The sequence below is a fragment of the Bombina bombina genome, chromosome 2 (assembly GCF_027579735.1).
Source record: "Bombina bombina isolate aBomBom1 chromosome 2, aBomBom1.pri, whole genome shotgun sequence".
Taxonomy (NCBI): domain Eukaryota; kingdom Metazoa; phylum Chordata; class Amphibia; order Anura; family Bombinatoridae; genus Bombina; species Bombina bombina.
In genome coordinates, this window is record NC_069500.1 from 68,253,032 (window position 1) to 68,268,087 (window position 15,056).

The following is a 15,056-nucleotide window of genomic DNA, read 5'->3' on the forward strand; positions in this document are numbered from 1 at the left end:
AGACGGACCCACACCACTCACCCCTCACAAATGAAGGGTAAACAAGCTGAAAACCCCAAAGGGAACAAGGCAAAGGAGGACAGAGGAAACCAAAAAGTCCCTCAATGCAAAAAACAGCACCTCCAAGAGTGGGCCCAATAATCAGAGATGAGATCCAAATGAACCCTAACAGGGAAACCCGGGATAATACCGGCATGGAGGCCGAAAGGACATCTCTCCAACATCCTGTAAGTATGGAACGCAACTAAAGAGGCAAAGTCCTCCCAGCGCATGCCCATAGAATACCCAAGTATTTGACCATGAAAGTACGTGTAATAAACCCAGGCGAAACCCCAAGTTTAAGGGAGCTAAAACATGAATGTTCTTGTGACGCGCGGTTAATCCCCCTTAAGGGACTCAAGGTGCTGCCAATCTTATCAACCTCAAAAGGAAGAAGGCTGAATAAACCTCGCCGGGGATCGAACTTGCAACCCTCGGTTTGCTACAGTGCAGAGTAGCCAAAGTGCATTAGAACGCTGAACAGACTGCACAGAACAGCCCCCGACAGAGGGCCCGCACCAGGCAACATAAGCCGCCAGACCTACTCACAGGTCCCTAAAAAGGGGAACACCCTCAGAACCTAAAGGAAGAGGAAACGTCTCCTGTCAAAAGAGCAAGGAGAAAAGCAAAACCTATCTCCTAACAGACTGAGCTATCAGAATAGACACAGCAAGCTCACACATCCCAAAGGATACTTGTGACCCATAGACTGCTCAGGCATCCTGACCTGCAGACCCAGCTGGGCCACCAATACAAGGGACAAAGATCCCGAAACTGGTACAGGAACGAGCGTAAAGATGGCAAAGCCATCCCCCCAGAGTACAAGTACAACCCAACTCTGAAAACAGACAAGGCCATAGACCCATGAATCTATCAAAACAAGGCCCCACAGTCTGACATGGAACCAGCAAGATTCCAGGTGGAACCAAGTCCACCTTCCACTTCCCGACCAGGAAAACCCCTAGTAAGGAGGGCAATAACCGTCTTCAAGACCTGAAGCCACAGGCTAAACGGGAAGAAAAAAATCCCCGCAAATGTCCTAGAAAAGACCCCCACACAAGTAGTTTGTCCAACAAAGGGACAGCCAACCCAAGGACATAGCCCCAGTTCCCATCACCGTGGAACTTCCCGACCAGCCCTGAGATCCAAACAACCCAAAACTGGGACAAGAGTGAAGCTCCCGAAAGAGGAATACACAGGAAGAAAAAACAGGTCCGGGTACCTAATAGTTCAGTCAACTATACCCTTGAACTAAACACCCCGACTGGCCAAAAAGCCAGACAAAAGGAATGGAGCATATCCAGAAAAATCCAGAAAGCTCTGAGAATTTGAAAGCTCTGACCAAATGAAGGAACCACCCCTAGATAAAGTCCAACTCTCCAAGAAGCAAGGCTAGAAGTCAAATAAAGAGACTTCACAAGGCCACAGGACAACAGAAGGGATACCTTGAAGTTCCCAAAACCCTACTAGCAGGGCTAGTCTACATATCACCTGCACACACAGGCAGAGGACACCGGGGAGAGAAAAGGTGCAAAACCTTCCCAGCTCTGGGAAAACCCGAGTTAAATAAGTTCCTACCGGGATCAAACAACATCCGGAACACAGATCCCCAAAAGGAGAGCTAACCAACCCGGGACAAAGGGAGAAGACCCAAGGTCTCATAACTCAGACAGACCTTACGCGGCCTAGAGTAAGGGCCATATCTAGATACACTAGAAACAGCTGACACACACCACTTTAAAGGTGCCAAAAGCTGCAATAGGTTTCAAAATACAAAACCTTAAGCAAGTTAGACAGCTATCCATACAAGCTGTTGGATCAAGCCTCATAGGACCATCCAGTAGCCTAAAAACTGAAGGCCAAACCACTCAACCAAGGGGCACTACACCCGCCAACCCCCCCCCCCCCCCCCACGTGGAAGAGGAACTCTAGGCTCTGATGAAATCAGATGTCAGATAAAGTGACGCAGTGGAACACTCCCCTGCCCAGTCATCCATGACTGAAGGCTATAAGGACTGCAACAATCCTTTACTGCCTCGAAAACCCACAAGTCTTCTCGAATGCTTAGTTGAACATAAAAAACAACGATAACTTGAGCACTCAGCGCTACTATCGATCCAGTGAAAACAGACATTATTAAACATAGGACTAACATGTCCAAACAACTTACGAAGAAGTAACAAAGAGTATCGATCCCAGATGATTCCCGAAGGAAGCAAACACAAATAAAAGACATCCCATCGGATACAAAATAAAATATAAGGCAACCCGAAGGTTAACGGCCAAAAGACAAAGGCCTGTCCGCAGGATCAGCCAAACGGTGCCCTATCTTACAAAAAACTGGGAAAGATCTTAAACAAATGACAAACAGGAGATAACCCCACATATCTAATGAGGTGCACCATTCGCATTATCAGACTGAAAGTCCACATATCTGTTAACGATAGGGTCATTCAACAACCGAAAAAGATGTCTAAACAACACGCTAAGGCGCGCATTCCTGTAACGAAAGGCACAACACTCCGGAACAGCTACACCCACGGGGAACTGTAGAGGCCCACCCCAAGGTGGAAGACCCAGGACAATAGGGCACGAGCACAATCTCAAATGAATGTCTGGACTCTGCAGACAGACCATCGCTAACATTATCTGGAAGCGAAAACGTGCTGCAACCTCCGGGGGAACACACCACCCTGCATGGAGGAACCAAAAACTGGGTAACCCGCATGTGTAGAAGTATGAATTGGTAGGGAACTCGCCTCCTGAAGGACGGGGCCCCCGGAGACTGATGGCTCAGCAGTCCCCTTATTCCCTGAGCCCGAGGAACCAGGCGCTCTCATATGGCATACGGAACAAAACTGGTCGACATGTGTCAACGAGCCCAATCCGGAGTCATCACCGGACACAGAATCTGAAATTAAAATAGTCTCGGTATCAGAATCCTCTGTAACTGAATCTGAAATGAGCACAGTCTCAGCATCAGAATCCTCCATAACTGGATAGAGGAAATATCAATATGGACTAAAGTATTAAAACAAAAGTGGCACCTGACACCCACAATGGCTGGGGCACTCACCACCTCCTATGACCAGACCCCTGCGGACTAGAATATCTCCTTCGCCACACGGTCAGAAATGCGGAAATGGCGTAACCACGCCCGAACACAAGGTGAACCGTACAGTCCAAAAAAGTGTGCCCAACCAAAAGGCTGCGTCACTTTAAAAGGCCTCAAAGTTCCAACCACGAGCCCATAAACATCACACATAAGCAGGTTGAATCACATAACAAACATGATTATAAACCCCCCTGTTCAATAACCCCCCTCAGGAGATATAAACCCTCGATTCCAAGATACTAAAAGAGACTCACTGAGACCCTTATGTCATATAGTTAGACCCGCAAAGTTGTGGAAGCCTCTCAGGAAAACATTCACATTACAGTACATTGATGACAAAGTAAAATGAAACGATCTTACCAGAATCTATGCCGTGGAACAGGAACACGGCCATTCAAGTGTGACGAAAAGTGGCATCGCCTCCGCCATGGACTTGAGAGAAGAAAGCAGGCAGCGAAGTTCGACAACGCCGATTGATTGAGGAGCTGTTAATATGAGTCGGGATGGTTTCGCCGAAAGACTCTCTCTGCATCTCTGGACTCTAACTTTCAACCAAGCCCTCACTGAGACACTGACAGGACTACTTAAAACTCCTGTCCCATGCCGAAGGAGTACTACCCTCCATAAGAGATGAAAAACAAAAATTAAAAATTCTAACACTTCTCTGCCATCCTCCTGGGACGAAAAGCAAAGAATAACTGGGGGATGAGGGGAGTGGGAGGAGTATTTAAGCCTTTGGATGGGTTGTCTTTGCCTCCTCCTGGTGGCCAGGTTCTTATTTCTCAAAAGTAATGAATGCAGCTGTGGACTCTTTCCATTTAAGTAGAAAATTTACATAATAGAGAACTTAATTACACTGCCCCAATCCGGTTACTTCTTAATGAACACATGCTGGCACGATTTGCTGTGGAGAATACTGGTGTGTATACCTATCCTGACTGGCACATCAGTTATTTTCTGGTAAATAATGTCACAGGAGCTGGCGCATGAGTTTAAGCATGTTTTGAGCAATTTTTTGGGGTTAACAACGGGCATTCATAAAACAATTACAGTATTTTATATTACTTTAGAATGCCAATTTTATCATTTTTTTCATACCAATATGTTTACAAATGTTTGATTACTGCTGTCTCATGTGCACCATTTTGTTTCATTATGAGTAATACATCCCATTAGCTTCTATGCAGAATCCTTATTTGAAGACAGACCTTCCCTGGCATGTGTATTCTGTAAACATCTCCTTTTCAGCTGGCTACAATGTAAAACGTAACAGTTATCCTTCTTACATTTTGCTTAAAACCAATCATTACACATTTATATTTAAAGGGATATGAAACAGAAAAAAAGCTTACCTGATAAATGTATTTCTTTCTTGACACGGTGAGTCCACGGATCATCATCAATTACTGTTGGTAATATCACTCCTGGCCAGCAGGAGGAGGCAAAGAGCACAACAGCAAAGCTGTTAAATATCACTCTCCTACCCACAATCGCCCAGTCATTCGACCAAAGGGAAAGGAGAGAAAGGAAGTAACACAAGGTGCCTGAGGTTTATATAAAAAACTGTCTGAATACAGGGCGGGCCGTGGACTAACCATAAGCATAAATTTAGTTTTCTTTCTAATGACACGGTGAGTCCACGGATAATCATCAATTACTGTTGGGAACCACTACCCAAGCCAGAGGACACAGATGATAAGGGAGGGACAAGACAGGAACCTAAACAGAAAGCACCACTACTTGAAGAACCTTGTTACCCAAAAGAAGCCTCAGCCGAGGCAAAAGTATCGAATTTATAGAATTTGGAAAAACTGTGCAAAGATGACCAAGTTGCAGCCTAGCAAATCTGTTCCACAGAAGCTTCATTTTGAAGGCCCAGGAAGAATAAACAGCCCTTGTGGAATGAGCTGTGATTTTCTCAGGAGGTTGCTGTCCAGCAGTCTCATATGCCAAGCGAATAACGCTCTTCAGCCAAAAGGAAAGTGAAGTAGCCATAGCTTTCTGACCCTTGCGTTTCCCAGAAAAGCAAACAAACAATGCAGAAGACTGACGAAAGCCCTTAATTGCCTGCAAATAAAATTTTAGCGCTCGCACAACATCCAGATTATGCAACAAGCGTTCTTTGTGAGAAGGAGGATTGGGACACAAAGAAGGTAAAACGATTTCCTGATTAATATTCTTTTGGCAGGAAACCAAACTTAGTACGCAGAACCACCTTATCAGAGTAAAAAGTAAATTTATGCTTACCTGATAAATTAATTTCTTCTATGGTACGACGAGTCCACGGATTCATCCTTTACTTGTGGGATATTATCCTCCAGCTAACAGGAAGTGGCAAAGAGCACCACAGCAGAGCTGTCTATATAGCTCCACGCCTCAGTCATTTGACCGAAGGTACAGGAAGAAAAAGGAGAAACTAAAAGGTGCAGAGGTGACTGAAGTTTAAATAAAAAAAATATAGTCCGTCTTAAAATGACAGGGCGGGCCGTGGACTCGTCGTACCATAGAAGAAATTAATTTATCATCAGGTAAGCATAAATTTACTTTTCTTCTATAAGGTACGACGAGTCCACGGATTCATCCTTTACTTGTGGGATACAATACTAAAGCTATAGGACACGGATGAACGGGAGGGACAAGACAGATGCCTAAACAGAAGGCATCACTGCTTGAAGAACTTTTCTCCCAAAAATAGCCTCCAAAGAAGCAAAAGTATCTAATTTGTAAAATTTGTAAAAGGTATGAAGTGATGACCAAGTTGCAGCCTTACAAATCTGTTCAACAGAAGCATCATTTTTTAAAAGCCCATGTGGAAGCCACCGCTCTAGTAGAGTGAGCTGTAATTCTTTCAGGAGGCTGCTTTCCAGCAGTCTCGTATGCCAAACGGATGATGCCTTTCAGCCAAAAAGAAAGAGAGGTAGCCGTAGCTTTTTGACCTCTACGCTTTCCAGAATAGACAACAAACAGCGAAGATGTTTGATGGAAATCTTTGGTCGCTTGCAAGTAAAACTTCAAAGCACGAACCACGTCCAAGTTGTGCAACAGACGCTCCTTCTTAGAGGAAGGATTAGGACACAGGGAAGGAAAAACAATTTCCTGATTAATATTCTTATTAGTAACGCAAAACCACCTTATCAGAATGAAAAACAAGATAAGGCGAGTCGCATTGCAATGCAGATAGTTCAGAAACTCTTAGAGCCGAAGAGATAGCAACTAAAAACAGAACTTTCCAAGATAGAAGCTTAATATCTATGGAATGCATAGGTTCGAATGGAACCCCTTAAAGAACTTTAAGAACTAAATTCAAACTCCATGGCGGAGCAACAGGTTTAAACACAGGCTTGATTCTAACTAAAGCCTGACAAAAAGACTAAACATCTGGAACATCTGCCAGACGCTTGTGCAGTAAAATTGACAAAGCAGATATCTGTCCCTTTAGGTAACTAGCTGATAACCCCTTCTCCAATCCTTCTTGGAGAAAGGACAAAATCCTAGGAATCCTGATCTTACTCCATGAGTAGCCTTTGGATTCACACCAATAAAGATATTTACGCCATATCTTATGATAAATCTTCCTAGTGACAGGCTTTCGAGCCTGAATCAAGGTATCTATGACCGACTCAGAGAATCCCCGCTTGGATAAAATCAAGCGTTCAATCTCCAGGCAGTCAGCCGCAGAGAAACTAGATTTGGATGCTGGAACGGACCTTGAATGAGAAGGTCCCGTCTCAGTGGTAGTGTCCATGGTGGTAGAGATGACATGTCCACCAGGTCTGCATACCAAGTCCTGCGTGGCCACGCAGGTGCTATCAAAATCACTGAAGCTCTCTCCTGTTTGATTCTGGCAATCAGACGAGGGAGGAGAGGAAATGGTGGAAACACATAAGCCAGGTTGAACAACCAAGGTACTGCTAGAGCATCTATCAGTACTGCTTGAGGATCCCTTGATCTGGACCCATAACAAGGAAGTTTGGCGTTCTGACGAGACGCCATCAAATCCAATTCTGGCGACTTAGAAAATCTGCTTCCCAGTTCTCCACTCCAGGGATATAGATTGCTGATAGATAGCAAGAGTGAGTCTCTGCCCTTCAAATTATTTTGGTAACCTCTATCATCGCTAGAGAACTCTTTGTTCCCCCCTGATGATTGATATATGCTACAGTCGTGTTATTGTTCGACTGGGATCTTATGAATCTGGCTGAAGTCAACTGAGGCCACGCCTGAAGCGCATTGAATATCGCTCTCAGTTCTAGAATATTTATTGGGAGGAGAGTCTCCTCCTGAGTCCACACTCCCTGTGCTTTCAGGGAATTCCAGACTGCACCCCAGCCCAATAGGCTGGCGTCCGTCATCACTATGACCCATGCTGGCCTGCGGAAACACATTCCCTGGGACAGATGATCCTGCGACAACCACCAAAGAAGAGACTCTCTGGTCTCTTGATCCAGATTTATCTGAGGGGATAAATTTGCATAATCCCCATTCCACTGTTTGAGCATGCATAGTTGCAGTGGTCTGAGATGCAAGCGAGCAAACGGAACTATGTCCATTGCCGCTACCATTAGTCCGATTACCTCCATACACTGACCCACTGACGGCCGAGGAATGGAATGAAGAGCTCGGCAGGTGGTTAAAATCTTTGATTTCCTGACCTCCGTCAGAATAATTTTCATGTCTACCGAATCTATTAGAGTTCCCAGGAAAGGAACTCTTGTGAGAGGGATAAGTGAACTCTTTTTTACGTTCACCTTCCACCCGTGAGATCTTAGAAAAGCCAACACGATGTCCGTGTGAGATTTGGCTAGTTGGTAAGTTGACGCCTGAATTAAGATATCGTCCAGAAAAGGCGCCACTGCTATGCCCTGCGGCCTTAGGACCGCCAGAAGGGACCTTAGCACCTTTCTGAGAATTCTGGGAGCTGTGGCCAACCCGAAGGGAAGAGCCACAAACTGGTAATGCTTGTCCAGAAAGGCGAACCTGAGAAACTGATGAAGATCTTTGTGGATAGGGATGTGCAGATACGCATCCTTTAAATCCACGGTGGTCATATATTGACCCTCCTGGATCATTGGTAAAATAGTCCGAATGGTCTCCATCTTGAAGGATGGGACTCTGAGGAATTTGTTTAGGATCTTGAGATCTAAAATAAGTCTGAAGGTTCCCTCTTTTTTGGGAACCACAAACAGATTAGAGTAAAACCCCTGCCCCCGTTCTGTTTTTGGAACTGGGCAGATTACTCTCATGGTATATAGGTCTTCTACACAGCATAAGAACGCCTCTCTTTTTGTCTGGTTTACAGACTATCGAGAAAGATGGAATCTCCCCATTGGAGGGGAATCTTTGAAGTCTAGAAGATACCCCTGGGACACAATTTCTAAAGCCCAGGAGTCCTGAACGTCTCTTGCCCAAGCCTGAGCAAAGAAAGTCTGCCCCCTACTAGATCCGGTCCCAAATCGGGGGCTGCCCCTTCATGCTGTCTTGGTGGCAGCAGCGGGCTTCTTGGCCTGTTTACCTTTGCTCCAGACTGACTTGGATTGAGCAAAATTCCCCTCCTGCTTTGCAGCAGGGGAGGAGGAAGAGGGACCAACATTATTTTGTTTGGTCCTCATCTTATTTGTCTTACCCTGAGGAAGGGCATGGCCTTTTCCTCCAGTGATGTCTGAAATGATCTCTTTCAGTTCAGCCCCGAAAAGGGTCTTACCCTTGAAAGGGATGGCTAAAAGCTTGGATTTTGAAGACACGTCAGCAGACCAGGACTTAAGACATAACACTCTATGCGCTAAATGGCAAAACCTGAATTCTTTGCCGCTAATTTAGCCAGTTGAAAAGCGGCATCTGTAATGAAAGAATTAGCTAGCTTGAGAGCCCTAATTCTATCCAGAATATCATCTAAAGGGGTCTCAACCTGAAAAAGCCTCCTCTAGAGCCTCGAACCAAAACGCAGCTGCAGTAGTTACAGGAACAATGCACGCTATAGGTTGCAGAAGAAAACCCTGATGAATAAATATTTTCTTTAGGAGACCCTCTAATTTTTTATCCATAGGATCTTTGAAAGCAAAACTGTCCTCAATAGGTATAGTTGTACGCTTAGCCAGGGTAGAAATAGCTCCCTCCACCTTAGGGACCGTCTGCCACGAATCCCGCATGGTGTCTGATATGGGAAACATTTTCTAAAAAAGTAGGAGGGGGAGAAACGGGAATACCTGGTCTATCACACTCCTTAGCAACAATGTCCGAAATCCTCTTAGGGACCGGAAAAACATTAGTGTAGGCAGGAACCTCTAGATATCTGTCTATTTTACACAATTTCTCTGGAACTACAATAGGGTCACAATCATCCAGAGTCGCTAAAACCTCCCTAAACAACCAGCGGAGGTGTTCTAGTTTAAATTTAGAAGCCGTCATATCTGAGTCTGTCTGAGGGAACATCTTTCCTGAATCAGAAATCTCTCCCTCAGACAGCAAATCCTTCACCCCCAAATCAGAACATTGTGAGGGTACATCGGATATGTCTAATAAAGAGTCAGAGGGCTCAGCATTTACTCTCACATCAGACCTACTGAGCTTCCCTTGCAACCCAGGCAGCTTAGATAAAACCTCTGTGAGGGTAGTATTCATAACTGCGGCCATATCTTGCAGGGTGAAAGAATTAGACGCACTAGAAGTACTTGGCGTCGCTTGTGCGGGCGTTAATGGTTGTGACACTTGGGGAGAATTAGATGGCATAACCTGATTCCCTTCTGACTGAGAATCATCCTGCAACATACTTTTAGTAGCTAAAATATGTTCTTTGCAATTTATTGCCCTTTCAGTGCATGAGGGACACATTTTAAGTGGGGGTTCCACAATGGCTTCCAAACACATTGAACATTGGCTTTCCTCAATATCAGACATGTTGAACAGGCTAGTAATGACCACAAACAAGCTTGAAAACACTTTATTTAGTGAAAAAATAAATCTTAAAAAATGGTACTGCGCCTTTAAGAGAAAAAAAAGCATACACGTTCAGCAAAACTGCTTTAAAATACACCAATCTTTTAAATTTTTTGATATAAGATTCAATTTATGCAGCTAAGTTTGCCCCACAAAGAAAGGAACACTTAACCCTTTATTGTGAAAACCGGATAGTTAATAAGGCCTAAATCCAGAAAAAACACCCCCTGCACCTCGCCACAGTCCTGCTGTGGCGCCTACCTGCCCTCAGGAATTGGAAAAATGGGGTTAAAGCTTCGATTTGGCCCAACACTTCCACAAGGGCCCACCGGAGTTGGAGCTTGCTGCTTGCTTTGTAAATACAACTGCGCAACTGAGGCGCAAAAATAGGCCCCGCCCATCTCACTCAATGTTTTTTCAGCCTAAATGAACCGCACCAGAGCGGTTCCAAACTAGCCATGTGGGTTCTGAAACCCAAAAAAGAAGTCAAGTGTACCCTCAATAAAGTCTCAAAAAACGTTATTGCCAAAAACGTTATCAGCACTCCCAGTTCACAAAACGTTTGCCCACAAACATTCAAACTCAGTGTCAACCATTTTTTATTAGCCCCTTATGCAAGCTTAGTAATACCCCTCTATATCTTTTAGGATTACTGTTTACCCTCTCCATCATGGGGATACTGTCAGCCAATTCTGAAATACCACAGTCTCTCCAGAAAAAAATAAATGACTGAACATACTTCACTGCTTATAGCATGAAAACGTTCCTCACACTGAAGTTTCTTGTACTCCTCAGCCATTCTATGGGAACTGCTCTGGATCTTAGTGACAAATGCTAAGATCATCAGCCTTCAGGCAGAAGTCTTCATCCATCTGCTGCCTGAGAGTAAATAGTACACACCGGTACATTTTAAATAAAAAACTCTTTCTTGAAGAAAATAAAAACATTTTATCACCTCTTTCACTTTACCCTTCCTAGTACTTAGAGTAGGCAAAGAGAATGACTGGGGGGTGGAGCTAAGGGAGGAGCTATATAGACAGCTCTGCTGTGGTGCTCTTTGCCACTTCCTGTTAGCAGGAGGATAATATCCCACAAGTAAAGGATGAATCCGTGGACTCGTCGTACCTTATAGAAGAAATATAAGATAAGGGGAATCACACTGTAAAGCAGAGAGTTCAGAAACTCTCCGAGCAGAGGAAATAGCAACAAGAAGAAAAAACAGAATTTATGTTTACCTGATAAATTACTTTCTCCAACGGTGTGTCCGGTCCACGGCGTCATCCTTACTTGTGGGATATTCTCTTCCCCAACAGGAAATGGCAAAGAGCCCAGCAAAGCTGGTCACATGATCCCTCCTAGGCTCCGCCTACCCCAGTCATTCGACCGACGTTAAGGAGGAATATTTGCATAGGAGAAACCATATGGTACCGTGGTGACTGTAGTTAAAGAAAATAAATTATCAGACCTGATTAAAAAAACCAGGGCGGGCCGTGGACCGGACACACCGTTGGAGAAAGTAATTTATCAGGTAAACATAAATTCTGTTTTCTCCAACATAGGTGTGTCCGGTCCACGGCGTCATCCTTACTTGTGGGAACCAATACCAAAGCTTTAGGACACGGATGAAGGGAGGGAGCAATCAGGTCACCTAAATGGAAGGCACCACGGCTTGCAAAACCTTTCTCCCAAAAATAGCCTCAGAAGAAGCAAAAGTATCAAACTTGTAAAATTTGGTAAAAGTGTGCAGTGAAGACCAAGTCGCTGCCCTACATATCTGATCAACAGAAGCCTCGTTCTTGAAGGCCCATGTGGAAGCCACAGCCCTAGTGGAATGAGCTGTGATTCTTTCGGGAGGCTGCCGTCCGGCAGTCTCGTAAGCCAATCTGATGATGCTTTTAATCCAAAAAGAGAGAGAGGTAGAAGTTGCTTTTTGACCTCTCCTTTTACCAGAATAAACAACAAACAAGGAAGATGTTTGTCTAAAATCCTTTGTAGCATCTAAATAGAATTTTAGAGCGCGAACAACATCCAAATTGTGCAACAAACGTTCCTTCTTTGAAACTGGTTTCGGACACAGAGAAGGTACGATAATCTCCTGGTTAATGTTTTTGTTAGAAACAACTTTTGGAAGAAAACCAGGTTTAGTACGTAAAACCACCTTATCTGCATGGAACACCAGATAAGGAGGAGAACACTGCAGAGCAGATAATTCTGAAACTCTTCTAGCAGAAGAAATTGCAACTAAAAACAAAACCTTCCAAGATAATAACTTAATATCAACGGAATGCAAGGGTTCAAACGGAACCCCCTGAAGAACTGAAAGAACTAAATTGAGACTCCAAGGAGGAGTCAAAGGTTTGTAAACAGGCTTAATTCTAACCAGAGCCTGAACAAAGGCTTGAACATCTGGCACAGCAGCCAGTTTTTTGTGAAGTAACACCGACAAGGCAGAAATCTGTCCCTTCAGGGAACTTGCAGATAATCCTTTTTCCAATCCTTCTTGAAGGAAGGATAGAATCCTAGGAATCTTAACCTTGTCCCAAGAGAATCCTTTAGATTCACACCAACAGATATATTTTTTCCAAATTTTGTGGTAAATCTTTCTAGTTACAGGCTTTCTGGCCTGAACAAGAGTATCAATAACAGAATCTGAGAACCCTCGCTTCGATAAAATCAAGCGTTCAATCTCCAAGCAGTCAGCTGGAGTGAAACCAGATTCGGATGTTCGAACGGACCCTGAACAAGAAGGTCTCGTCTCAAAGGTAGCTTCCAAGGTGGAGCCGATGACATATTCACCAGATCTGCATACCAAGTCCTGCGTGGCCACGCAGGAGCTATCAAGATCACCGACGCCCTCTCCTGATTGATCCTGGCTACCAGCCTGGGGATGAGAGGAAACGGCGGGAACACATAAGCTAGTTTGAAGGTCCAAGGTGCTACTAGTGCATCCACTAGAGCCGCCTTGGGATCCCTGGATCTGGACCCGTAGCAAGGAACTTTGAAGTTCTGACGAGAGGCCATCAGATCCATGTCTGGAATGCCCCACAGCTGAGTGACTTGGGCAAAGATTTCCGGATGGAGTTCCCACTCCCCCGGATGCAATGTCTGACGACTCAGAAAATCCGCTTCCCAATTTTCCACTCCTGGGATGTGGATAGCAGACAGGAGGCAGGAGTGAGACTCCGCCCATAGAATGATTTTGGTCACTTCTTCCATCGCTAGGGAACTCCTTGTTCCCCCCTGATGGTTGATGTACGCAACAGTTGTCATGTTGTCTGATTGAAACCGTATGAACTTGGCCCTCGCTAGCTGAGGCCAAGCCTTGAGAGCATTGAATATCGCTCTCAGTTCCAGAATATTTATCGGTAGAAGAGATTCTTCCCGAGACCAAAGACCCTGAGCTTTCAGGGATCCCCAGACCGCGCCCCAGCCCATCAGACTGGCGTCGGTCGTGACAATGACCCACTCTGGTCTGCGGAATGTCATCCCTTGTGACAGGTTGTCCAGGGACAGCCACCAACGGAGTGAGTCCCTGGTCCTCTGATTTACTTGTATCTTCGGAGACAAGTCTGTATAGTCCCCATTCCACTGACTGAGCATGCACAGTTGTAATGGTCTTAGATGAATGCGCGCAAAAGGAACTATGTCCATTGCCGCTACCATCAACCCGATCACTTCCATGCACTGAGCTATGGAAGGAAGAGGAACGGAATGAAGTATCCGACAAGAGTCTAGAAGCTTTGTTTTTCTGGCCTCTGTCAGAAAAATCCTCATTTCTAAGGAGTCTATTATTGTTCCCAAGAAGGGAACCCTTGTTGACGGGGATAGAGAACTCTTTTCCACGTTCACTTTCCACCCGTGAGATCTGAGAAAGGCCAGGACAATGTCCGTGTGAGCCTTTGCTTGAGGAAGGGACGACGCTTGAATCAGAATGTCGTCCAAGTAAGGTACTACAGCAATGCCCCTTGGTCTTAGCACAGCTAGAAGGGACCCCAGTACCTTTGTGAAAATCCTTGGAGCAGTGGCTAATCCGAAAGGAAGCGCCACAAACTGGTAATGTTTGTCCAGGAATGCGAACCTTAGGAACCGATGATGTTCCTTGTGGATAGGAATATGTAGATACGCATCCTTTAAATCCACCGTGGTCATGAATTGACCTTCCTGGATGGAAGGAAGAATAGTTCGAATGGTTTCCATCTTGAACGATGGAACCTTGAGAAACTTGTTTAAGATCTTGAGATCTAAGATTGGTCTGAACGTTCCCTCTTTTTTGGGAACTATGAACAGATTGGAGTAGAACCCCATCCCTTGTTCTCTTAATGGAACAGGATGAATCACTCCCATTTTTAACAGGTCTTCTACACAATGTAAGAATGCCTGTCTTTTTATGTGGTCTGAAGACAACTGAGACCTGTGGAACCTCCCCCTTGGGGGAAGTCCCTTGAATTCCAGAAGATAACCTTGGTAGACTATTTCTAGCGCCCAAGGATCCAGAACATCTCTTGCCCAAGCCTGAGCGAAGAGAGAGAGTCTGCCCCCCACCAGATCCGGTCCCGGATCGGGGGCCAACATTTCATGCTGTCTTGGTAGCAGTGGCAGGTTTCTTGGCCTGCTTTCCCTTGTTCCAGCCTTGCATTGGTCTCCAAGCTGGCTTGGCTTGAGAAGTATTACCCTCTTGCTTAGAGGACGTAGCACCTTGAGCTGGTCCGTTTCTAAGAAAGGAACGAAAATTAGGTTTATTTTTTGCCTTGAAAGGCCGATCCTGAGGAAGGGCGTGGCCCTTACCCCCAGTGATATCAGAGATAATCTCTTTCAAGTCAGGGCCAAACAGCGTTTTCCCCTTGAAAGGAATGTTAAGTAGCTTGTTCTTGGAAGACGCATCAGCCGACCAAGATTTCAACCAAAGCGCTCTGCGCGCCACAATAGCAAACCCAGAATTCTTAGCCGCTAACCTAGCCAATTGCAAAGT

The 15,056-nt window shown here is 45.0% G+C and overlaps 1 protein-coding gene across 2 annotated transcripts in view; it reads right to left on the reverse strand.

The window, feature by feature from the left end:
- Positions 1-15,056, reverse strand: part of DYM (dymeclin) — a 1,389,654-nt gene that overhangs the window by 631,001 nt on the left and 743,597 nt on the right. The gene's annotated exons all lie outside the window — the stretch shown is intronic.